The 27,332-nt window shown below is 50.6% G+C and overlaps 2 pseudogenes across 1 annotated transcript; both read right to left on the reverse strand.

The window, feature by feature from the left end:
- Positions 1 to 4,423: 4,423 nt before the first annotated feature.
- Positions 4,424 to 7,753, reverse strand: LOC149370371 (MIF4G domain-containing protein A-like; annotated as a pseudogene).
- A 13,784-nt stretch (positions 7,754 to 21,537) lies between these two features.
- On the reverse strand, positions 21,538 to 25,305 carry LOC149370372 (MIF4G domain-containing protein A-like; annotated as a pseudogene). The gene is made up of 3 exons (XR_016291244.1): positions 24,806 to 25,305; positions 23,896 to 24,169; positions 21,538 to 21,755 (listed from the first exon to the last, which is right to left on the reverse strand). The product of XR_016291244.1 is annotated as an MIF4G domain-containing protein A-like (transcript).
- Between the last annotated feature and the right edge of the window lie 2,027 nt (positions 25,306 to 27,332).

Consider the following 27,332-nt stretch of genomic DNA (forward strand, 5'->3'; position numbering starts at 1 on the left):
ACCAGTCAAGACGACAAGCACGAGCCGAACCCATGAAAAGACAGTACGGCGGGCGCGAGGGCGTGTTCTATGGCGATGCTGGGGGTCCCGAGCAGGGAATGACGGCCGTCGCGGTAGTGCACCAAATACAACAGTCGATGGACTAGTCTAGCCAGGACATACCGGCTGCGGAAGAAGTGGCGATTGCTCTATCTGCAACTACTATTTTTACTGTATTTTACTAGCTCAGAATACATTCTCACGATTCACAGACAGCGTATCGCAGTTACCTCAGGGACAGGGTCACACCGCTAGCAGCTAAAATCCTGCAAGATAGCTACATCCGTGGCTACCAACCCACACAAACACTTAATATGGGTACCAGGTCACCAGGGCCTCCCATGGAACGAGAGCGCACATGCCTCAGCCCGAGCTTTTCTCCCCCGGGCACCCAGCGCAGATGCCGTGGAACCTCCTACCCCACTACTAACTTACAATGACATACTTCAGCACTTAACATTATCCCCTCGGGTCTACCCCCCGCCGGCTAAGACACTACATAAAGGGGAGCAACAACACCTCCTAAAGCTACAGACCAACACTTACAACAACCCACGAAGACTACATGCCATAGACACGGAGTCATTTGACTTACAATGCAAATTCTCCGTGGAGAAGGCGGACCTGTACCATATGGTATGGGCCTGCCAACGAAATCAGGCGATCACTGTTAATAACCAGCCAACGCAGGAGGGGTGGGAGGCAGCTCTGTCCAGCTCGGACGAAAAGAGTCAAAAGCAACTCATCGAAAGAGCCCGGACAGCAGCCTATGCCAATGGGGTTCAGGACTGAGAGCTCCAATCACCGCTACAACCTCCTAAACCATTTCATTAAAACATTTTCACCACCAAAGCATGATAGGTGTTCATTGTTCCAAGAGGGCAGTTATTCGCACCTCGTTTGCTTTCCAAGCTCCCGCTCGGTTGATTTCGTAGCTTAAAGCGCGACTAAGGTGTCCACTGCCCCAGGCGGCCAGTTATGCGCCATTCCTTTGCCCTTCCCTTCATTGGCGTGAATGCTTTGCTATGCAGTGCACTTCTCTAAGGAGAACTGGATGATGATGATGATGAAAAGCCTTTATTTAATAAAAGAGGTGAGGCTCTCTTAAAGAGCCCTGCAATGGGTGGAGTCCCTATTCCGGGACCCCATCGGTCGAAGCCGCCAGCTTAGCCCTCTTGACCAAAGCCTTTTGCTGAGTAGCGCTGGCAAGCCCAAACCATGTGGTAGGTGTCACCCACCTCGCCACAGTGTTTGCACCTGCCAGTGAACGCGGGATCGAAGTGTTTTAATACTGCCGGGCACAGCATTGTATTAGTGAATAGTCTAAGTAGAACGCGTTCGTTTGCTTTCCCCAGTCCCTTTGCAGCGGCTGGGTACACGCGGTGCCTATCCTTATAATAAGATGTTATGTCTTTGAACGAGAGTAAAGAGCCACCTTCAGGTTTCAGATGCTCAGGACCCAATGGGAACGCCCGGTGAGTGAGTTCTCGGGCCGCCGCGTCTGCAGCTTCGTTTCCTGCTAGGCCCTGATGGCCCGGAGTCGAAACTATGCAGCGGGGAGTCGGATCGGTGTCTCGGCTGCTGTTCCGAAGCGAGAAACCGACAACGTGCACAAGAGACGCCAGAACAGCGTGAAGAACGTCTTGCAAAGCGTCGTGCTAAGGATGCAGCTCGGCGACAACGTTCCACCTCGCGGAGTGGTTCCACGTCATCGATCGCCGATGAATCTCAACACCTGACTGCTCGGGAACGCCGCTATGCTACCAGGCGAACGCAACGCGCCGAAGAATCCCCAGAAGAACTCGTGCACCATTGCTAACGCAATTTATCCGGCTTAACCTGACCTAAACCACTGCCGATTTTTTTTCGATACTGATACTCTGATAATTTCATTTCTGCCAAGGGATACTTGATACAGATAGAGAAAATGTATTGAATTATAGTATCGAAGATGGGATACTTCAAATGACCGTCTGCAGCATGCACAATGAAGGGTACACAGAAAAAGGAGGTAAAGATTTAGAAAGTATAGAAAGTGCGCTCCGCTTCAAGCTACTCAGAAAGCTTGCGTGCTAATTTTTCATATCGCAGCACGTGGTCGTAATTCAGAGAGAAGGGTGCGGTATTGCTTTATGTCCCTCGATATCTTACGTTCTTCAGTAGCCCAGCCCTGTTTCGTCCTTTCGAGCAGCACACACACTCAGTCAAATGTCCAAGGTGGTGGTGGTGGAAAACATTTATGTACAAGTATAATACAGGAGGTTATGCATGAGCTGACCCAGAGGGGGCCAGCCCTTACAAATACTAGGTGGAGATCCCTAGTTCGGGACCCCAGTGGCATCGGCCGCCTCCCAGGCTCGCGCGACGAAGGCCCGTTGCACCTGCAGGTCAGAGCAGCCGAGCAGGGTCGCCTCCCAGTCCTCCCGGGTTGGGTTGGGGTGAGGGGGGATACCAGGGTTGGAGGGACAGGCCCACACCATGTGGTAGATGTCCGAAGACTTCTACGCACAGTGCGGACAGCTGCCAGGGAAAGAAGGGTCGAAGTGTTTCAGAGCTGCCGGGCACAGCAAAGTATTAGTATACAGGCTGAGCAGAAGCCGCTCCTCCGCTTTTGACAGAGCTTTACACGGGCGGGGATAAAGACCATGGCCAGACTGATAGAGTAAAACGATGTCTGTGAAGGTGTAAGCTGGAATAAATTCGAGTGCCTGATCGTCAGGGTCGGAGGGGAATGTCCGCTGAGAGAGCGCGCGGGCGCCGGCGTCAGCTGCCTAATTTCTCTCAAGGCCTATGTGAGCGGGAGCCCAAACGATACGCCGCTGCGCGGGGTCACCGGTGTAGACGCTGTTTTGAAGAATGCGGTAGGCTAGATACGGTGTCCAGCCCTGCTCGACGTTCCGACATGCCCCTCGCGAGTCGGAAATAATTGTTTTTAAATTGGAATCAGATGCAGCCAATGCAATGGCGACCTCCTCCGCGGCTCGGAAAGTAAGGCCGTTCACTGTTTTGGATTAGTGGGCGACTGCGGCTGTGTACCATTCCCCATGGTGGGGGCCTGAGGCATCCACGTAGAATACGCCGGGTTTCGATCCATAGTGGCGGGCCAGGGCTTCCGCCCGCGCCAGGCACCGGCCATTATGTGCCTCACGGTCCATGTTCGCGGGAAGAGGGCCCACGTACGCACTCTTCCATGAGAGTGGTGTGTTCGATGCGTAGTCCGGCAAGGAGGCGGCGACCCGACGATGTCTTCGAGAGATGTGTGTATAGGTTAGTCAAGCAGCCGGACGAAAATTGCTCGAGATCTCAATAATGCATCCTATTTGGTCGCAGCCCAACAGTTTCTCATGGAAAGGTATCCCTTGGAAAACGTTTTATTCACTCCCTTCGCCGTCCGTCTAGACGTAAACCTGAGCAGGTCGTTGAATGCCCCAGCTGTATTTTTCACTGTAGCCATTTCTGTTTTTCTTCCCTGCAATTTGATAACGTGACCCATAATTCCTCTGCGGAGCCGCGTATAGATGCAGCTGTGTGCAAACACGGCTCGGCCCGCTAACTTGGTCTCCAGGGAAAGCGGGTCGTCAGTATGTGAGGAAAGTTCAATATTACAGTGTGTCATAGACTCAAGTTTACTTAGTTAAGATCTGTCACCACCACCGAACGTTTGTTTCTTGACTCTTTTGTCACGTAGTTTTTTTTTTTTACTGAAATATTTTATTGCTTCATACGCTTTCGATACAATGCAATACCTAGATCCGGAACTGATGAAAATCAGTGGTCAAGTCCCAAAAAACCAACTGTACTTAAAAAACGCTCAAAGGAGGCAGGTGAAGGTAGAGTTGAAATCTAAACAATTCAGGATGTCATGCCCGAGAAGATAAAAATCCGGCACACAGCTTTTCTTCATTTTCGCACTATCGGGATGTTTCTATTAATCACCCATACCAATTTTTTTTCAGCGCCGGATACAATCACCTTCACTTCACGATGGCGCTGGTATCGATGTTTTAAACCGCAGTGATCACAGCAAATGTGTCACTGCATCAACCAGCGGTAGATCTCGCACGAAAAGACCACTAGCGTTTGCTTGGCTTTGCATAGCTCTATTCAACACGAAGTGAAATGCGCCGCAGATGTTTCAACAAAAATGAAGACAACACAGCATCTTATATTCTATCGAAACGTTCATTCTTTTATTGACGACGAAATCACAATTGGCTCAAGACACTGCTAACACAACAGAAGAAAAAGATTTCCAGAGCTGTCATGTTATTTTTACTTTAAAATAGAAGCGCAGCTAGAAATAACACGTCATCATAGACTGCTGATTCTGCCGAATTAAACAGGCTTGCAAGCGAATCAACAATTTTTCCATATAAGCTTCATCTTAAATTGACGTGTTCTCGTAGTACTCCTCCTTTCCGAGGACTACCATCCGAAAGCGCGCATCTCGATCAGTTCCAGCAAATGCTTGCGCGCGATGGCCGACAGGCCAGGCTGAAGGAACGCCTCCGGCATCCGCTGCACCAAGGTCTGCATCAGATGGGGAGCGTTATGCTCGATGATCTTGCCGGTGCTCCTCAGAACCAACCGTGAACACGCAATCTGTGGGAAAAAAAAAACAGCACTGGTTAGTGGTAAGCACGCGAGGGCAACATTGAGGTCAATATCGCATGACTCTTAGTGCCCTCACTGCTAAGACCAGCTTAGCAGAGCGGAATCACTAAGGTTAGCAACAAAAGTCTGCAATTACAGCACAATATAGCACAAAATATAACAGGGGCTTGTGGTGTTTTGCAGAAACCGGCCAGCAAAGTTTTGAATTTATACCCACAGGAGAACCTCGTCGCTGAGTTCCTTATAGATGAACAATAGTAATGACGTATAAACGTACTGTTTATCTTGTCGTTGATACTTTACTAGATTATACAATTTCCCGAGTACGTTAATATGAGCTTACTGAGAGCACGATTTTCCCATCAGAAGATGTGAGCGAGCCGCGTTGCGTTCACCAATGCACCATTCATTATGGCGCTGAGGGCACCATCTTGAATCAAATATATACATTCGGCTTGATTAGCTTTCACAATAATGATTAAAGTTGCCTACTTCTGCAGAGCATCCGAGGTTTACAGTAAGGATCCCAGAGCGAAAGGTGCATTTCTGGTGCCGGCTTCTTCAAGAGTAGGCACTTGAATGTGATACGAGCCCTAACGTATTAAGGTATTCGCTGGTGTGCTATTTAGGGCATTACTTCTTCAACGTAGCCTCACGTGCGGTACATAGGACGCAGTCGCGTTGCTTGCTTTTCTCGGTTACTTCTGCTGTGTATGCCATTCGTGCGCTTTGTTTGTAAGAACTGTCTGAGGAGTACGGACCGGACTGCGTTCTGAGGGCTCGCAGTGCCGCCAAAAATCACTGCTGACCGTCATGTTAGTTTCCGTGCACCTATTTCCGTGAGTGGACCAAATTATTTTATGCGATCCCTGCAAATTCCTCGAGAGCAATGGGCTCCTCACAATTCGTGTGCGTCACATTTTTATACATCGTTAAGACTCGTTTGATTCCTACGGAGCGCAGTGATAATTTCGAACTGCTTGGTTTCACGTATCCTGCTTGAGGACACAGGTGGTTAATAATGGCTCTGAGAAGCCGAAGAAAAAAATTCAGGAGAACTTTCACTATCTAAAGAGCGTAGAGGCGAAAGCGTTTTCAGCAACAGTTTGCTTATGTGACACTTCTGACGTCACCACTGGATGACGTCACAGATAATTGGTTGGTTTATTGGGGTTTGACGTCACAAAGCAACTCAGGCTATGAGGGACGCCGTAGTGAAGGGCTCTGGAAATTTCCTCCTTCTGGGGTTCTTTAACGTGCACTGACATCGCACAGCACACGGGCTTCTAGAATTTCGCCTTCATCGAAATTCAGCCGCCGCGGCCGGGATCGAACTCGCGTCTTTCGGGTCAGCAGCCGAGTGCCGTAACCACTGAGCCACCGCGGTGGGGCTGATGGCGAAGTAATGACAAATTACTAATTAGTGGCTAATTACTGATTAATGACTAAATGTTAATTAACTGCTAATTAATGACGCTTAACCTTCGCCTTTAGGAGTAGAACGCGACAGCGTGTTGTAGCGCTGCCAGGCAGTCCACGGAACGCCACCACCCATTCGGCGCGATGCCTTGCCTTTTGAACGCGACGCTTTCTTGAGGAAAGGAAATTACGCAGTAATTCTGTCATCTCGGTGGACACCCGAACCGCACAGTAAAGGAAGGCAGGAACGCCACAACCCTTTCGTCGCGATGCCTTTGCCTTTGAACGCAACGCTTGTTGAGGAAAGTAAATGGCGCCGTAATTCTCTGTCATCTCGATGGACACCCGAACCGCACAGTAAAGGGAGGAACGCCACTACCCATTCGCGCTATGCCTTGCCCTTTGAACGCAACTCTTCTTGTGGAAAGGAAACTTTGTCATCTCGGTGGACACCCGAACCGCACTGTACCATACAGGAAGGGAGTAAGTGGTAATGAAAGAAGAAAGAGAACGAGGGGCCTTAATGAAGAAACTGAAAATTGCATTTGAGGAAAGAGAAGTAGCAGTAACTGTCCCGCATATCTCGGTGGACACCCGTCCAAACGCGGACACATCTGCCGACACGGACGAACACACGGCTGCTGACACGGATTGCTAAGGACAGCATGAGGCATTAAAGTCTTTCGCCTTACTACACAATTAGAGCTTTACCTCTTGTGCGTTGTCCAGCGAAGGGGACTGCAGAATGTCGTGGCAGCAGTCGCACAGCAGCTGGGCCAGGAACAGCGTGCTGCTCGCCATGTCTCCTTCTCCGCTGCGACGCTGCAGGCCCAGCACGAGCTTCGAAAAAGACACGAAAGCCGTCCAGCTGCGCGGCACCCGCTCGGGCCCGTTCAGCGGCCGAAGCAGCTGGTGCCGCTTGTCGAACCAATCGGCGCAGGTGCCCAGAAGCATGTCCGGAAACTTTTCGCCGCTTTCCTTCTGAGGGTGACAGAATGGTGCGCAAAAAGGAAATTAGCTTCATTGCTTGAGTTCGAGCAGAACACATATGTATTAATTACACTGCCAACACAGTCCTGCTTTCGTTATAGTACATTTAACATGCTTAAAATTGCACATAACTAACAAAGATAAAGGCACGGACCCCGAAACCCAGTTTCAAGCTGCGCATATTGAAATTAACTGATGCCGTGAATAGAATTGATGAAAAATCTCGCTCAGGAGTCTTAGGTTTATTACAGACAGCAGCGAGCAGAAGAAACGCCACAACTACGGAGCCCGAGAGGTTTCCTCATCATGTTTACTGGTGGTCGATAAAGTGTGCTTTTGTTTGGTGCAGTTGCTTATAGATTAAGCCCACTCTAAATAATATGCAACACAGAAGTAACGAGAGCAAAGCAGTAGTCAAAATATGAATTCTGCTACGGACGGCAAGGACACCAAGTACAACCGTCATAGGTAAAGACAATCATACAGGTACCTCGTAATCTTACGCATTCTCAGCATCATTATACCTTGCTATGTGCTGCTGTAAGGATAGCGCAAGAAAATCGCCCAGAATGCGGACTGCATCGGTCACACGGCACGAACAATGAACAGGAGGGAAAAGCCGGCTTACCGCGATTAGGAAGGTGCAGAGTTGAAAAGCTGGCTTGTCATTCTGAGTGCCCTGTGTGGCTCTTTGACACAGAGCCTCAACCAGCTCCGTCAGCTGCTGGGTGGAAAGGGCGTTCAGATCTGCGTGAAAATAAACGTGTAAGGAACCAAGCGGAATCAACCCGCAACTCTCGTTTGTCCACTCGCTCTCGCCGCCATAAGCTGCTCTCGCACCGAAATCACAAGCGCTGTAGCAGCCGCGCTTTAGGCCCGGTCGCTAACACATGGCATGCATTAAACACAACCAAGGCATCTCCCTCTGGTCTTCTAATACGGCAGTTATAGCCGTCCATGCAAGCAAATATCGTTATCTACGATCCCCACGTGCCTTTGCCAAGCTCCATGGAATTCCTCCCTTCCCTAGAAACCGGCCTCCAACTCTATGAGATAAGTTGTTTTCAGATAGGATTATAGTGCGTTGGACCTAAGTAAACTAGGCGGTAGCGTTTGCTACTCGCTGCACTCTCCTAAAACCAACTGCACTCTATGCGCTATGCGACCAGATATAAATATTCAAAACGGTGCCCTTCATGTGGGCTCACGGGCGGTGAACTCCACTCCATGCTGGATGAACACGGCCAAACGCTTTCTCACCTTGCAGCGCCCTCTTGATGAGGCCCTGGCCGTGCGAGGGAGCACTCGCAGACTCCGGCTCGTCGCCCAAGGCGCATTTCAGCTGCCGAAGTGGAGGGAAGCTGCGCAAGTCTTTCGCAGACCACGCCATCGAATAGAATACCTTGAAGAAGACAGCAGAGCACTACATTAAGAAACGACTGTCAGATCCGGTGCGTGCGGTATGTCATGCCTTTTTGTCATGTCATGCCCTCCACGTCTTTAAAAACCAGTGCTGTCAATAAACCAGCCCCGCTCCTTTTAACTGTAGGTTGAAGCCCTTTGCAGAGAAGAGTCACTGCTCAGACGTTTACTCCTCCTCTCCACACGCTCCGCATAACGTGTCCTTCTCGTGGGAGCTGACTGAGTATGTTTTGGTCCAAAAAATTCCAGTCCTGGCCTCGTGGAAGAAAGCTCTTCCCTTCAATTGTCATACATATTAAGGCGGAAGCCCTAATTGCTTCATCGTTGTAAACAGGAGTTGTCGACAGGCCAATCGTACTTTGACTAGTAAGCAGGCAACCAATTAAAGAGATCGTAAAGTGATGAATTAAGTGGGAATGAGTTTAGTTATTTCATAATTACCCAATTAACCTAATTAAAACTTTCTAGTCAGACCAGATAAATAAATAAAACCGAGTAGGAAATTGGTCGAGTGCGGGAATCGAACCGCGGTCTCCGGAGTGCGAGACGAGAATGCTAACCACTCCGCAATGCCCGCTCGATGGTCCACAATGAACAAAGACGCGTCTAGTGAATACGTTGTCTTTGTTCACTCGCATCTTCCTCCTTTCGTCGTTACGGCGACGTTCAGATGTCCCCCAAGGTATGCCAGACGGACACATTTCCTTTCCTCAAAAACCAATTTACCGACGAGCAAGGCATAGAACCAAACGGGCGATGGCTTTCTATGGACTCCCTGGCAGCGTTGCAAGACGCCTTCGCGTTTCACTCTAGAGGCGAAGCTTAATATCTTAACAACACATCAGTGACACAAGCAGTAACATCGCGCTTAAGGCTTTCGCTTGACCGCCCTTTAGGTCAAGAAAGTGCCACTCTGAATTTTTTTTTACTTTCCACGCTGACGTAGGCACACGACGTGGTACAGGGGATTGTGCAAATATCCACATCGCTGCGAGGGTGTTTAAGGTAGTGAGTGTTTCTGGCATCCTCCTGAGCATACCCGTGCAAAACAAAACGCCCCCATAATCCTCACAAAAGCTGACTTAAAGATACTTCCCCAAGACCAGCCTTCCATGGATCTCTTCAACAATCACACAAACTTGTAATGATAAGCACAGGTAATCGGCCCGATATTGCAAATGAATATCTTTACTCTGGCCCTTTGTACGACCGACCTTCGGCATATATTGGGCCAATTACCTGTTCTGCTGGGGACTTTACCCTTTCTGTCATATTGCCCCCCCCCCCCCCCCCCCCGCTGCTATTCTATATTAATTTCATCCTAAGCTATATTGCCACGTATCATTGTAGTGTTTGTTCGTTCACGCTCAAGGCTGCAGGAAAGGGTTGTTATCACTTTTGTTCGTGGCGCGAGAAGCGACCAGACTAATCTCGATTGATCGCAGCCATGAAGGGCTGCATCTAGGTTTTTCTAGATTACTGTAGATGATCTTGTCCTGTTATCTGGAAGTTTCCTTGCCGCCTTTAAATTGAGCGATGCCGCGAGCGGCGGACATTCGTAGTTCGACGACCGCCGAGCACGCCTGTTGCTTACGCCGCCGCCGAGTGATTCAGTTCTTTTGAGGGCGCAAGTCAGCCCAAATAAAGAGCTTCGTTTGCAAGTATTTCTGGTGTCTTCCTGACCGCTGGACTGCCGTCACTACAACGTGACATCTGGTGGAGGTGCGGGGTAGCCTCCCATGTTCCGGACACTCCCTACAAGTCGAGACGCCAGCCCTTTGAGTCATCTACCGCAGGACCTGAGTCCAGTCCACCGCGCAAGCCGACGCCTGCAAGGGGACGCACCTGAGTTCGGGACCCTGCCGGACCCTACCCGGAAGCGAAAGCAAGTACCAACGTCCATCATGACCTTGCCCCAGACGACCACTCCAATCATTCTGCAGCAGCCCCGGGTGCCACCAACCTTCGACGCTTCGCCTGGCGCCGACCCCGAGGAATGGCTGGAGCAGTTCGACCGTGTGGCTGTCTTCAACAACTGGGACGACGCCATGAAATTTAGGTACGTCTTCTTCGCCCTGGAGGGACCAGCAAGAGTCTGGTTCGAGAATGAGGAAGCCAGCCTTGCCAACTGGGAAACCTTCAAGGAACAGCTTCTGAAGACCTTCACAAACGTCGTGCGAAAGGAGAGAGCCCAGCAGCTGCTACAGTCTCGCATACAACACCCAAACGAGACCGTTGCAGTGTATACTGAGGAGATGAAGCGTCTCTTCCGGCGTGCCGACATGAACATGAAGGAAGAAGAGAAGGTGAAGTTGCTTATGCGAGGAGTTAAAGAGCAACTATTTGCCGGCCTCGTTCGCAACCCACCGAAAACCGTCCCTGAATTCGTAGAAGAGGCATCCACAATGGAGAAAACTCTCGACGCCCGAGCCCGCCAGTATGACCGCCAGCAGCGCTTTTTGTCAGCAAGCTGCATGGACACCGCTAACAATGATAACCTGCGGGAGGTTATACGTGAAGTTGTGCGAGATGAGCTCCGACGGTTGCTGCCAACGGGAACGCAGCCGCAACTTTCATCGCTCACTGACGTCATCCGGGACGAGGTTCAACAGGCCTTGGGTGTGACGCCGACACCCACGCAGCCTCTGCAGCCCCCAGCCATGACTTACGCCGCAGCTGTGCGCCGTCCTGCACCTCGACGACGGGACCCAAGCCCCTATCGCCCTCAGCCAGCTGCGTTGGACCGCCGCCCACTCGCCCCAACCCGCCCGTCCTACGAGCGACGCGCGCAGCCGAGGAAATGCGACGAGTGGAGAACTCCCGACCAGCGCCGCCCACTATGCTTCCACTGTGGCGAAGCCGGTCACGTCCTCCGGCACTGCCCATACAGAAGACTGGGCATCCGAGGGTTCTCTTACGACGCTCCACGACCCCGACCCGGCCAGCGACCAGCCGAAATCGAGGAGTTTTTACGTCGGGAAGAATACTCATCGCCGAGCCGCCTATCACGTTCCCCGTCGCCATCGTCCCCGCGCTTTGTTTCTCCTAGCCGAGGTTACGCCGTGCGTGGACGCTCCCCCAGCCCACGAAGGTTAAACTAAATAAAGCAGCCTCTGGAGGTGAGGTTGCTTCTAAGCGCAATGACAAAGATCCTCCATCGACGAGTACTCAAGACCATGCCTCAACTACGACGACAACACCGACGACGACAACACCGACGACGACAACACCGACGAGGACAACACCGACGAGGACAACACCGACGACGACAACACCGACGACGACAACGCCGACGACGACGACACCGACGACGACGCGGCCAGACTTGAAGCTTTTACCGCTGCCAAGTGAAATAACGTCGCAGTACGCCCACCGCAGCCTCACTACTCGACGAAGCCGAGATCGGACACCGAAGACAACGTACAATACCAGAACGCGAACAAGTGACCTTGAAGTTACGGTCGACGGTCACGCGGTTACTGCCTTGGTGGACACGGGAGCTGACTACTCTGTCATGAGTGGCCCACTCGCTGTCCGACTCAGGAAGGTGACAACAACCTGGGATGCCCGCTGATCCGCACCGCAGGTGGCAACCTGATTACGCCGTCAGGACGCTGCACCGCGAGAGTTACTGTAAATGGGAGAACCTATGCGACAACCTTCCTGATCCTACAGCAATGCTCGAGAGACGTGATTTTGGGAATGGACTTCCTGAACGAACATCGGGCGATCATCGACCTTCGATCTAAGTCGATCAAGCTTTCCACGGAAAAAGCCATACCTGTTGCGACGAGCGCGACTCATCACGTTGCCTTAAACGTCCTCGATGAAGCATTGAGCGTGCCGCCCCGATCAAGTGTTCTCGTCGGCATAGGTACTGGAGACATCGAAAATGCCGAAGGTGTTATCGAGGGGAACACCCAGTTACTCCTGGATCGAGGATTGGGCGTCGCGAGGGGAGTCGCCGAAATCCGAAATGGCCGAGCCCAGGTGTTGCTAACCAACTTCACCGAAGAATACCGGCATCTAAACAAAGGTACGACGATCGCTTTCCTCGACGAGCTGGCAAACATCAGAGACGTATTTGCCCTACCCGACCAACCTGCAGAACTATCTGAACAAGGCCATCAACCCACGTTCGACATCAACCCAGCATTACCCCGGAGCAGACAAGACCAAATACGCAGTCTTCTTCAAAGGTACGCCGATTGCTTCTCATCAGCATCGAATGTGCGACGAACCCGGCTTGCCAAGCACCGCATTGTCACAGATGAACACGCACGACCACTGCGACAGAGCCCCTACCGCGTATCGCCGTTAGAACGCCAAGCTATCCGCAAGCAAGTTGAGGAAATGCTTCGTGACGACGTCATCCAGCCATCGAGGAGCCCCTGGGCAGCACCGGTCGTCCTAGTGAAAAAGAAAGACGGCACCCTTCGCTTTTGCGTCGATTACCGCCGCCTGAACAACATTACGAAGAAGGATGTCTACCCCCTCCCCCGCATCGACGATACACTGGACCGGCTGTGCAACGCTAAGTACTTCTCATCGATGGACCTGAAGAGCGGCTACTGGCAAATTGAAGTCGACGAAAGAGATCGCGAGAAGACTGCGTTCATCACGCCAGACGGACTCTTCGAGTTCAAGGTGATGCCATTCGGCCTCTGCTCTGCCCCAGCGACGTTCCAGCGAGTAATGGATACGGTGCTCGCAGGCTTGAAATGGCAGATTTGCCTAGTCTACTTAGATGACGTTGTTGTCTTCTCCTCAAGCTTTGAAGACCACCTCAGAAGGCTTCGGATAGTGCTGGAAACGATCAAGTCTTCAGGCCTGACACTGAAACGAGAGAAGTGCCACTTCGCTTACGAGGAGCTGCTGTTCCTTGGTCACGTCGTAAGCAAGGATGGAGTTCGCCCAGACCCCAAGAAGACTGCTGCGATCGCAGAGTTTCCACAGCCTAATGACAAGAAGGCTATACGCAGATTCCTTGGATTATGCGCTTATTACCGGCGATTCGTCAAGAACTTTTCGCGCATCGCTGAACCTTTGACCCAACTTACCAAGGCTGACGTGCCTTTTAAATGGGAAAGGCCGCAAGAGGAAGCTTTCAACGAACTGAAGCGCCGCTTACAGTCCCCTCCTGTGCTCGGGCACTTTGATGAAAACGCCGAAACCGAAGTTCATACCGATGCAAGCAGTGTGGGCTTAGGAGCGGTCCTCGTTCAGAAAAATGGCAGACAAGAGAAGGTTATCGCGTACGCTAGCCGTTCACTGTCGAAAGCCGAGGCCAACTACTCGACCACCGAGAAAGAATGTCTCGCCATTATTTGGGCCACGTCGAAATTTCGCCCCTACCTGTACGGACGACCATTCAAGGTTGTGAGCGATCACCATGCTCTGTGCTGGCTAGCCAATTTGAAAGATCCCTCCGGCCGCCTTGCTCGTTGGAGCCTGCGCCTTCAAGAATTCGACATAACTGTAGTCTACAAATCTGGCCGCAAGCATTCCGACGCAGACTGCTTGTCGCGAGCCCCCGTCGACGCAGCACCGGAAGAGGAAGACGACGACGCTTTCTTAGGACCGCTAAGCGCGAGCAGTTTCGCGCAGCAGCAGCGCTCGGATCCTGAGTTGCAAAGCCTGGTTGATTATCTGCAAGGCAAGACCGCATCGCCTCCCCGAGGGTTCAAGCGCCAACTGTCGTCCTTCGTCCTTCACAATAATGTCCTTCTGAAGAAGAACTTCGCGCCCAACAGGACAGTGCATCTTCTTGTCGTGCCCAAAAATCTCAGGCAAGAAATTATGCAGGCATGTCATGATGAGCCGACTGCACGGCATCTCGGGATTGCTCGCACGTTGCACCGCATCCAGGAGAAGTACTATTGGCCGCGGCTAGCTACCGACGTTTCGCATTACGTGAAAACGTGCCGTGAGTGTTAAAGACGCAAAACGCCTCCGACTAGACCAGCCGGACTCCTGAACCCCATACCACCGCCAACTAAACCCTTTCAGCAAATTGGGATGGACCTACTCGGCCCCTTTCCTACTTCATCATCAGGTAACAAGTGGATCATCGTGGCCACCGACTACATGACCCGCTACGCCGAAGCAAAAGCGTTGCCTAGTGGTACCGCAACAGAAGTTGCCAAATTTTTTGTCGAACAAATTCTCCTCCGACACGGCGCACCCGAAGTACTAATCACAGACAGAGGAACAGCATTTACAGCGGAACTGACGCAAGCCATTTTAAAGTACAGCCAGACAAGTCATCGGAGGACAACTGCCTATCATCCGCAAACCAACGGACTCACAGAGCGTCTGAACAAGACCATCGCAGACATGCTCTCCATGTTCATCGACGCCGAACACAAGACGTGGGACTCTATTCTGCCCTACGTGATCTTCGCCTATAATATTGCCACCCAGGAGACAACCAGGTTTACTCCATTCCAGCTGGTATACGGCAGGAAGCCCACAACAACACTCGACGCAATGCTCCCGCACGTTTCCGACGAAGACAACCTCGACGTCGCCGCCTACCTTCATCGCGCCGAGGAAGCCCGAAGACTTGCACGGCTTCGCATTCAAGACCAGCAGCACACCGACGCCCGACGCTACAATCTGCGCCGACGAGACACGCATTACAAGCCAGGTGATCGGGTTTGGATATGGACGCCAGTTCGGCGCCGCGGATTGAGCGAAAAGTTGCTGCGACGCTACTTTGGCCCGTACAGGGTTCTCCGTCGCATCGGTGGCCTCGACTATGAAGTCATCCCCGACGGCACGACAGCATCTCAGCGACGCCGCCCACGCCCGGAAGTCGTACATGTCGTACGCCTGAAGCCATATTATGAACGCTGAAGGACTCGAAGTTTCATTCTCCGTGTTTATTTTCATTTTAAAGCATCGAGACGATGCTTCTTTGGAAGGGGGGTAATGCCACGTATCATTGTAGTGTTTGTTCGTTCACGCTCAAGGCTGCAGGAAAGGGTTGTTATCACTTTTGTTCGTGGCGCGAGAAGCGACCAGACTAATCTCGATTGATCGCAGCCATGAAGGGCTGCATCTAGGTTTTTCTAGATTACTGTAGATGATCTTGTCCTGTTATCTGGAAGTTTCCTTGCCGCCTTTAAATTGAGCGATGCCGCGAGCGGCGGACATTCGTAGTTCGACGACCGCCGAGCACGCCTGTTGCTTACGCCGCCGCCGAGTGATTCAGTTCTTTTGAGGGCGCAAGTCAGCCCAAATAAAGAGCTTCGTTTGCAAGTATTTCTGGTGTCTTCCTGACCGCTGGACTGCCGTCACTACAACGTGACAATATTAACGTCATAGCTTATAGGGGCCCAAAACACGAAGAGGCCCCATCTCCTAACAGCTCTTCCCCCCTTTCTGTTTGTGTGCGGACTTCGTCCTGCTCCGCTGGTCAGACGCTTTATCCCTGAAACCCAAACTTGTGCCTAGCATCCCGCAGCACACCGTCCGTGCCGTTTGATCATCAAGAACGCGGATACTGTTCTGCTAGCTTGGGTGATGTTTAATTACAGCTGCGCAGATTATTCCGTGTAATCCTCTCTAGAAAACACCCTGCCTAGAAAAAAAAATTCAAATTCACGCTGTGCATCCCACCACACTTCACACCCCTCTCCACCTCACCGGGGCTTCCTCCTCAGAGCGAAAAAAAACTCTGCCTCTCCCATAACCAAGAGTACAGTAAGCATGAAATGTTTACAGGCATAACACGAAGCGTACGCGGACACGACGAGGCGCAGGCCTGACAAGAATGTATATGCAGGCGTTCGAACTCTCTAAAGTACGTAGAGGCGAAAGCGTTTTCCACACCACTTTAAAATCTAAGCATGAAATGCAGGACGATGCAGAAGCGTCACCACTGTATTACGTCACACATAATTGATGACGAAGTTGTGACAAATTACTAATTAGTGGCTAAATAATGATTAATAAATAAATACTAATTAACTGCTAATTAAAAATGCTTAAGCTTCGCCTTTAGGAGTGGAACGCGACAGCGTGTTGTAGCGCTGCCAGGCGGCCCACGGAACGCCACCAGACATTCGGTGCGATTCCTTGCCCTTCGAACGCGACGCCTATCGAGAAAAGGAAATTACGCAGTAATTCTCTCTTATCTCGGTGGACACCCGAACCGAACCGTACAGGAAGGGAGGAACGCTACCACCCGTTCGGCGCGTAGCTATCGCCGCTTTTATGCCGATCCTGTAGAAGGGCTTAGAGAGTCTCGTTAAATCTCATTAAATCTCGTACGGTGCCCGGATTCTCTTATTTCAATGCCCGGATGAGTGGAATTCAGTGCCCGAAAGTTGGCTTTCGGTCTCGGCGTGACGTCACCACACTGCCGATAATGGGAGCTAAAAGCATTTCATGCTTAAAAACAAATGATCCCCTCCCAATGATGAACGCTTTGCCCAGAGAAATACAGGTCCTCTTGTCAGTACACTGGCTAGCAGACTGAGACCGAGCAGTTGCTCATTCTGGAGTACCGCGGTGGTAACTTCAGCATGTATGTGCTAACCTTAACACTTTCAAACGTACAGCGGCCCTTTATTCACCTAAGCCTAAACATCCCAATAATTACTGATCAAAGCCAGCCGCATAAAGGACAAAGGTAGATACCTGGTTGTGCCGCTAGGTCTGGTCCTTTCTATCTTTCGCAGGGAGCGCTGGTCCTTGTGGGGTCCAGGCACGGGCACCACCTCCGCAGGAGTGTCGTGGCACTTCTCGGTTTCCGCACCGAGCGACGGTTTGATGATGATGATGATGATGTCCCCAGGCTATGCGCCACCTGGCAATACTAGGTGGCATTATTCACCTTTGAGAAAGAAGCAACTCGATTGCTCACTTTATTCTATTTGTGCATTCATTAATCTTTGCCTTTAGGAGTGGAACGCGACACCGTGTTGTTACGCTGCCAGGGAGTCCACGGAACGTCACCAACCGTTCGGCGCGATGCGTTGGTGGTGGTGGAAAACGTTTATTATGCGAAGCATATTAACGTAGGTTTCGGGCCTTCGCGCGACGCCCGGCGGTGGCCACCTTTGACCTTGAAGTGAGATCACATGATGTGACGTCACGTGATGACGTCACATCACGTGATGACGGATAAGACACTAGATAAAGGGGAGGAACACCACCTCCTAAAGCTACAGACCAACACTTACAACAACCCACGAAGACTACATGCCATAGACACGGAGTCATTTGACTTACAATGCATATTCTGCGTGGAGAAGGCGGACCTGTACCATATGGTATGGGCCTGCCAACGAAATCAGGCGATCACTGTTAATAACCAGCCAACGCAGGAGGTGTGGGAGGCAGCTCTGTCCAGCTCGGACGAAAAGAGTCAAAAGCAACTCATCGAAAGAGCCCGGACAGCAGCCTATGCCAATGGGGTTCCGGACTGAGAGCTCCAACCACCGCTACAACCTCCTAAACCATTTCATTAAAACATTTTCACCACCAAAGCATGATAGGTGTTCATTGTTCCAAGAGGGCAGTTATTCGCACCTCGTGTGCTTTCCAAGCTCCCGCTCGGTTGATTTCGTAGCTTAAAGCGCGACTAAGGTGTCCACTGCCCCAGGCGGCCAGTTATGCGCCCTTCCTTTGCCCTTCCCTCCATTGGCGTGAATGCTTTGCTATGCAGTGCACTTCTCTAAGGAGAACTGGATGATGATGATGATGATGAAAAGCCTTTATTGAATAAAAGAGGTGAGGCTCTCTTAAAGAGCCCTGCAATGGGTGGAATCCCTATTCCGGGACCCCATCGGTCGAAGCCGCCAGCTTAGCCCTCTTGACCAAAGCCTTTTGCTGAGTTGCGCTGGCAAGCCCAAACCATGTGGTAGGTGTCACCCACCTCGCCACAGTGTTTGCACCTGCCAGTGAACGCGGGATCGAAGTGTTTTAATACTGCCGGGCACAGCATTGTATTAGTGAATAGTCTAAGTAGAACGCGTTCGTTTGCTTTCCCCAGTCTCTTTGCAGGGGCTGGGTACACGCGGTGCCTATCCTTATAATAAGATGTTATGTCTTTGAACGAGAGTAAAGAGCCACCTTCAGGTTTCAGATGCTCAGGACCCAATGGTAACGCCCGGTGAGTGAGTGCTCGGGCCGCCGCGTCTGCAGCTTCGTTTCCTGCTAGGCCCTGATGGCCCGGAGTCGAAACTGTGCAGCGGGGAGTCGGATCGGTGTCTCGGCTGCTGTTCCGAAGCGAGAAACCGACAACGTGCACAAGAGACGCCAGAACAGCGTGAAGGACGTCTTACAAAGCGTCGTGCTAAGGATGCAGCTCGGCGACAACGTTCCACCTCGCGGAGTGGTTCCACGTCATCGATCGCCGATGAATCTCAACACCTGACTGCTCGGGAACGCCGCAATGCTACCAGGCGAACGCAACGCGCCGAATAATCCCCAGAAGAACTCATGCACCATTGCTAACGCAATTTATCCGGCTTAACCTGACCTAAACAACTGCCGATTTTTTTTCGATACTGATACTCTGATAATTTCATTTCTGCCAAGGGATACTTGATACAGATAGAGAAAATGTATTGAATTATAGTATCGAAGATGGGATACTTCAAATGACCGTCTGCAGCATGCACAATGAAGGGTACACAGAAAAAGGAGGTAAAGATTTAGAAAATATAGAAAGTGCGCTCCGCTTCAAGCTACTCAGAAAGCTTGCGTGCTAATTTTTCATATCGCAGCACGTGGTCGTAATTCAGAGAGAAGGGTGCGGTATTGCTTTATGTCCCTCGATATCTTACGTTCTTCAGTAGCCCAGCCCTGTTTCGTCCTTTCGAGCAGCACACACACTCAGTCAAATGTCCAAGGTGGTGGTGGTGGAAAACATTTATGTACAAGTATAATACAGGAGGTTATGCATGAGCTGACCCAGAGGGGGCCAGCCCTTACAAATACTAGGTGGAGATCCCTAGTTCGGGACCCCAGTGGCATCGGCCGCCTCCCAGGCTCGCGCGACCAAGGCCCGTTGCACCTGCAGGTCAGAGCAGCCGAGCAGGGTCGCCTCCCAGTCCTCCCGGGTTGGGTTGGGGTGAGGGGGGATACCAGGGTTGGAGGGACAGGCCCACACCATGTGGTAGATGTCCGAAGACTTCTACGCACAGTGCGGACAGCTGCCAGGGAAAGAAGGGTCGAAGTGTTTCAGAGCTGCCGGGCACAGCAAAGTATTAGTATACAGGCTGAGCAGAAGCCGCTCCTCCGCTTTTGACAGAGCTTTACACGGGCGGGGATAAAGACCATGGCCAGACTGATAGAGTAAAACGATGTCTTTGAAGGTGTAAGCTGGAATAAATTCGAGTGCCTGATCGTCAGGGTCGGAGGGGAATGTCCGCTGAGAGAGCGCGCGGGCGCCGGCGTCAGCTGCCTCATTTCTCTCAAGGCCTATGTGAGCGGGAGCCCAAACGATACGCCGCTGCGCGGGGTCACCGGTGTAGACGCTGTTTTGAAGAATGCGGTAGGCTAGATACGGTGTCCAGCCCTGCTCGACGTTCCGACATGCCCCTCGCGAGTCGGAAATAATTGTTTTTAAATTGGAATCAGATGCAGCCAATGCAATGGCGACCTCCTCCGCGTGTGTTATGGCACGGGCTCGGAAAGTAAGGCCGTTCACTGTTTTGGATTAGTGGGCGACTGCGGCTGTGTACCATTCCCCATGGTGGGGGCCTGAGGCATCCACGTAGAATACGCCGGGTTTCGATCCATAGTGGCGGGCCAGGGCTTCCGCCCGCGCCAGGCACCGGCCATTATGTGCCTCACGGTCCATGTTCGCGGGAAGAGGGCCCACGTACGCACTTTTCCATGAGAGTGGTGTGTTTGATGCGTAGTCCGGCAAGGAGGCGGCGACCCGACGATGTCTTCGAGAGATGTGTGTATAGGTTAGTCAAGCAGCCGGACGAAAATTGCTCGAGATCTCAATAATGCATCCTATTTGGTCGCAGCCCAACAGTTTCTCATGGAAAGGTATCCCTTGGAAAACGTTTTATTCACTCCCTTCGCCGTCCGTCTAGACGTAAACCTGAGCAGGTCGTTGAATGCCCCAGCTGTATTTTTCACTGTAGCCATTTCTGTTTTTCTTCCCTGCAATTTGATAACGTGACCCATAATTCCTCTGCGGAGCCGCGTATAGATGCAGCTGTGTGCAAACACGGCTCGGCCCGCTAACTTGGTCTCCAGGGAAAGCGGGTCGTCAGTATGTGAGGAAAGTTCAATATTACAGTGTGTCATATCCTTACACTCAAGTTTACTTAGTTAAGTTCTGTCACCACCACCGAACGTTTGTTTCTTGACTCTTTTGTCACGTAGTTTTTTTTTTTACTGAAATATTTGATTGCTCCATACGCTTTCGATACAATGCAATACCTAGATCCCGAACTGATGAAAATCAGTGGTCAAGTCCCAAAAAACCAACTGTACTTAAAAAACGCTCAAAGGAGACAGGTGAAGGTAGAGTTGAAATCTAAACAATTCAGTATGTCATGCCCGAGAAGAGAAAAATCCGGCACACAGCATTTCTTCATTTTCGCACTATCGGGATGTTTCTATTAATCACCCATACCAATTTTTTTTCAGCGCCGGATACAATCACCTTCACTTCACGATGGCGCTGGTATCGATGTTTTAAACCGCAGTGATCACAGCAAATGTGTCACTGCATGAACCAGCGGTAGATCTCGCACGAAAAGAAGACCACTAGCGTTTGCTTGGCTTTGCATAGCTCTATTCAACACGAAGTGAAATGCGCCGCAGATGTTTCAACAAAAATGAAGACAACACAGCATCTTATATTCTATCGAAACGTTCATTCTTTTATTGACGACAAAATCACAATTGGCTCAAGACACTGCTAACACAACAAGAAAAAGATTTCCAGAGCTGTCATGTTATTTTTACTTTAAAATAGAAGCGCAGCTAGAAATAACACGTCATCATTGACTGCTGATTCTGCCGAATTAAACAGGCTTGCAAGCGAATCAACAATTTTTCCATATAAGCTTCATCTTAAATTGACGTGTTCTCGTAGTACTCCTCCTTTCCGAGGACTACCATCCGAAAGCGCGCATCTCGATCAGTTCCAGCAAATGCTTGCGCGCGATGGCCGACAGGCCAGGCTGAAGGAACGCCTCCGGCATCCGCTGCACCAAGGTCTGCATCAGATGGGGAGCGTTATGCTCGATGATCTTGCCGGTGCTCCTCAGAACCGACCGTGAACACGCAATCTGTGAGAAAAAAAAAACAGCACTGGTTAGTGGTAAGCACGCGAGGGCAACATTGAGGTCAATATCGCATGACTCTTAGTGCCCTCACTGCTAAGACCAGCTTAGCAGAGCGGAATCACTAAGGTTAGCAACAAAAGTCTGCAATTACAGCACAATATAGCACAAAATATAACAGGGGCTTGTGGTGTTTTGCAGAAAGCGGCCAGCAAAGTTTTGAATTTATACCCACAGGAGAATCTCGTCGCTGAGTTCCTTATAGATGAACAATAGTAATGACGTATAAACGTACTGTTTATCTTGTCGTTGATACTTTACTAGATTATACAATTTCCCGAGTACGTTAATATGAGCTTACTGAGAGCACGATTTTCCCATCAGAAGATGTGAGCGAGCCGCGTTGCGTTCACCAATGCACCATTCATTATGGCGCTGAGGGCACCATCTTGAATCAAATATATACATTCGGCTTGATTAGCTTCCACAATAATGATTAAAGTTGCCTACTTCTGCAGAGCATCCGAGGTTTACAGTAAGGATCCAAGAGCGAAAGGTGCATTTCTGGTGCCGGCTTCATCAAGAGTAGGCACTTGAATGTGATACGAGCCCTAACGTATTAAGGTATTCGCTGGTGTGCTATTTAGGGCATTACTTCTTCAACGTAGCCTCACGTGCGGTACATAGGACGCAGTCGCGTTGCTTGCTTTTCTCGGTTACTTCTGCTGTGTATGCCATTCGTGCGCTTTGTTTGGAAGAACTGTCTGAGGAGTACGGACCGGACTGCGTTCTGAGGGCTCGCAGTGCCGCCAAAAATCACTGCTGACCGTCATGTTAGTTTCCGTGCACCTATTTCCGTGAGTGGACCAAATTATTTTATGCGATCCCTGCAAATTCCTCGAGAGCAATGGGCTCCTCACTATTCGTGTGCGTCACATTTTTATACATCGTTAAGACTCGTTTGATTCCTACGGAGCGCAGTGATAATTTCGAACTGCTTGGTTTCACGTATCCTGCTTGAGGACACAGGTGGTTAATAATGGCTCTGAGAAGCCGAAGAAAAAAATTCAGGAGAACTTTGACTATCTAAAGAGCGTAGAGGCGAAAGCGTTTTCAGCAACAGTTTGCTTATGTGACACTTCTGACGTCACCACTGGATGACGTCACAGATAATTGGTTGGTTTATTGCGGTTTGACGTCACAAAGCAACTCAGGCTATGAGGGACGCCGTAGTGAAGGGCTCTGGAAATTTCCTCCTTCTGGGGTTCTTTAACGTGCACTGACATCGCACAGCACACGGGCTTCTAGAATTTCGCCTTCATCGAAATTCAGCCGCCGCGGCCGGGATCGAACTCGCGTCTTTCGGGTCAGCAGCCGAGTGCCGTAACCACTGAGCCACCGCGGTGGGGCTGATGGCGAAGTAATGACAAATTACTAATTAGTGACTAATTACTGATTAATGACTAAATGCTAATTAACTGCTAATTAATGACGCTTAACCTTCGCCTTTAGGAGTAGAACGCGACAGCGTGTTGTAGCGCTGCCAGGCAGTCCACGGAACGCCACCACCCATTCGGCGCGATGCCTTGCCTTTTGAACGCGACGCTTTCTTGAGGAAAGGAAATTACGCAGTAATTCTGTCATCTCAGTGGACACCCGAACCGCACAGTAAAGGAAGGCAGGAACGCCACAACCCTTTCGTCGCGATGCCTTTGCCTTTGAACGCAACGCTTTTTGAGGAAAGTAAATGGCGCCGTAATTCTGTCATCTCGATGGACACCCGACCCGCACAGTAAAGGGAGGAACGCCACTACCCATTCGCGCTATGCCTTGCCCTTTGAACGCAACTCTTCTTGTGGAAAGGAAACTTTGTCATCTCGGTGGACACCCGAACCGCACTGTACCATACAGGAAGGGAGGAAGTGGGAATGAAAGAAGAAAGAGAACGAGGGGCCTTAATGAAGAAACTGAAAATTGCATTTGAGGAAAGAGAAGTAGCAGTAACTGTCCCGCATATCTCGGTGGACACCCGTCCAAACGCGGACACATCTGCCGACACGGACGAACACACGGCTGCTGACACGGATTGCTAAGGACAGCATGAGGCATTAAAGTCTTTCGCCTTACTACAGAATTAGAGCTTTACGTCTTGTGCGTTGTCCAGCGAAGGGGACTGCAGAATGTCGTGGCAGCAGTCGCACAGCAGCTGGGCCAGGAACAGCGTGCTGCTCGCCATGTCTCCTTCTCCGCTGCGACGCTGCAGGCCCAGCACGAGCTTCGAAAAAGAAGGACACGAAAGCCGTCCAGCTGCGCGGCACCCGCTCGGGCCCGTTCAGCGGCCGAAGCAGCTGGTGCCGCTTGTCGAACCAATCGGCGCAGGTGCCCAGAAGCATGTCCGGAAACTTTTCGCCGCTTTCCTTCTGAGCGTGACAGAATGGTGCGCAAAAAGGAAATTAGTTTATTGCTTGAGTTCGAGCAGAACACATATGTATTAATTACACTGCCAACACAGTCCTGCTTTCGTTATAGTACATTTATTATGCTTAAAATTGCACATAACTAACAAAGATAAAGGCACGGACCCCGAAACCCAGTTTCAAGCGGCGCATATTGAAATTAACTGATGCCATGAATAGAATTGATGAAAAATCTCCCTCAGGAGTCTTAGGTTTATTACAGACAGCAGCGAGCAGAAGAAACGCCACAACTACGGAGCCCGAGAGGTTTCCTCATCATGTTTACTGGTGGTCGATAAAGTGTGCTTTTGTTTGGTGCAGTTGCTTATAGATTAAGCCCACTCTAAATAATAAGCAACACAGAAGTAACGAGAGCAAAGCAGTAGTCAAAATATGAATTCTGCTACGGACGGCAAGGACACCAAGTACAACCGTCATAGGTAAAGACAATCATACAGGTACCTCGTAATCTTACGCATTCTCAGCATCATTATACCTTGCTATGTGCTGCTGTAAGGACAGCGCAAGAAAATCGCCCAGAATGCGGACTGCATCGGTCACACGGCACGAACAATGAACAGGAGGGAAAAGCCGGCTTACCGCGATTAGGAAGGTGCAGAGTTGAAAAGCTGGCTTGTCATTCTGAGTGCCCTGTGTGGCTCTTTGACATAGAGCCTCAACCAGCTCCGTCAGCTGCTGGGTTGAAAGGGCGTTCAGATCTGCGTGAAAATAAACGTGTAAGGAACCAAGCGGAATCAACCCGCAACTCTCGTTTGTCCACTCGCTCTCGCCGCCATAAGCTGCTCTCGCACCGAAATCACAAGCGCTGTAGCAGCCGCGCTTTAGGCCCGGTCGCTAACACATGGCATGCATTAAACACAACCAAGGCATCTCCCTCTGGTCTTCTAATACGGCAGTTATAGCCGTCCATGCAAGCAAATATCGTTATCTACGATCCCCACGTGTCTTTGCCAAGCTCCATGGAATTCCTCCCTTCCCTAGAAACCGGCCTCCAACTCTATGAGATAAGTTGTTTTCAGATAGGATTATAGTGCGTTGGACCTAAGTAAACTAGGCGGTAGCGTTTGCTACTCGCTGCACTCTCCTAAAACCAACTGCACTCTATGCGCTATGCGACCAGATATAAATATTCAAAACGGTGCCCTTCATGTGGGCTCACGGGCGGTGAACTCCACTCCATGCTGGATGAACACGGCCGAACGCTTTCTCACCTTGCAGCGCCCTCTTGATGAGGCCCTGGCCGTGCGAGGGAGCACTCGCAGACTCCGGCTCGTCGCCCAAGGCGCATTTCAGCTGCCGAAGTGGAGGGAAGCTGTGCAACTCTTCCGCAGACCACGCCATCGAATAGAATACCTTGAAGAAGACAGCAGAGCACTACATTAAGAAACGACTGTCAGATCCGGTGCGTGCGGTATGTCATGCCTTTTTGTCATGTCATGCCCTCCACGTCTTTAAAAACCAGTGCTGTCAATAAACCAGCCCCGCTCCTTTTAACTGTAGGTTGAAGCCCTTTGCAGAGAAGAGTCACTGCTCAGACGTTTACTCCTCCTCTCCACACGCTCCGCATAACCTGTCCTTCTCGTGGCAGCTGACTGAATATGTTTTGGTCCGAAAAATTCCAGTCCTGGCCTCGTGGAAGAAAGCTCTTCCCTTCAATTGTCATACATATTAAGGCGGAAGCCCTAATTGCTTCATCGTTGTAAGCAGGAGTTGTCGACAGGCCAATCGTACTTTGACTAGTAAGCAGGCAACCAATTAAAGAGATCGTAAAGTGATGAATTAAGTGGGAATGAGTTTAGTTATTTCATAATTACACAATTAACCTAATTAAAACTTTCTAGTCAGACCAGATAAATAAATAAAACCGAGTAGGAAATTGGTCGAGTGCGGGAATCGAACCGCGGTCTCCGCAGTGCGAGACGAGAATGCTAACCACTCCGCAATGCCCGCTCGATGGTCCACAATGAACAAAGACGCGTCTAGTGAATACGTTGTCTTTGTTCACTCGCATCTTCCTCCTTTCGTCGTTACGGCGACGTTCAGATGTCCCCCAAGGTATGCGAGACGGATACATTTCCTTTCCTCAAAAACCAATTTACCGACGAGCAAGGCATAGAACCAAACGGGCGATGGCTTTCTATGGACTCCCTGGCAGCGTTGCAAGACGCCTTCGCGTTTCACTCTAGAGGCGAAGCTTAATATCTTAACAACACATCAGTGACACAAGCAGTAACATCGCGCTTAAGGCTTTCGCTTGACCGCCCTTTAGGTCAACAAAGTGCCACTCTGAATTTTTTTTACTTTCCACGCTGACGTAGGCACACGACGTGGTACAGGGGATTGTGCAAATATCCACATCGCTGCGAGGGTGTTTAAGGTAGTGAGTGTTTCTGGCATCCTCCTGAGCATACCCGTGCAAAACAAAACGCCCCCATAAATCTCACAAAAGCTGACTTAAAGACGCTTCCCCAAGACCAGCCTTCCATGGATTTCTAAACAATCACACAAACTTGTAATGATAAGCACAGGTAATCGGCCCGATATTGCAAATGAATATCTTTACTCTGGCCCTTTGTACGACCGACCTTCGGCATATATTGGGCCAATTACCTGTTCTGCCGGGGACTTTACCCTTTCTGTCATATTGCCCCCCCCCCCCCGCTGCTATTTTATATTAATTTCATCCTAAGCTATATTAACATCATAGCTTATAGGGGCCCAAAACACGAAGAGGCCCCATCTCCTAACAGCTCTTCCCCCCTTTCTGTTTGTGTGCGGACTTCGTCCTGCTCCGCTGGTCAGACGCTTTATCCCTGAAACCCAAACTTGTGCCTAGCATCCCGCAGCACACCGTCCGTGCCGTTTGATCATCAAGAACGCGGATACTGTTCTGCTAGCTTGGGTGATGTTTAATTACAGCTGCGCAGATTATTCCGTGTAATCCTCTCTAGAAAACACCCTGCCTAGAAAAAAAATTCAAATTCACGCTGTGCATCCCACCACACTTCACACCCCCCTCCACCTCACCGGGGCTTCCTCCTCAGAGCGAAAAAAAACTCTGCCTCTCCCATAACCAAGAGTAGAGTAAGCATGAAATGTTTACAGG

This window comes from Amblyomma mixtum, chromosome 1, assembly GCF_055824585.1.
Source record: "Amblyomma mixtum isolate Tamu chromosome 1, ASM5582458v1, whole genome shotgun sequence".
Classification (NCBI taxonomy): domain Eukaryota; kingdom Metazoa; phylum Arthropoda; class Arachnida; order Ixodida; family Ixodidae; genus Amblyomma; species Amblyomma mixtum.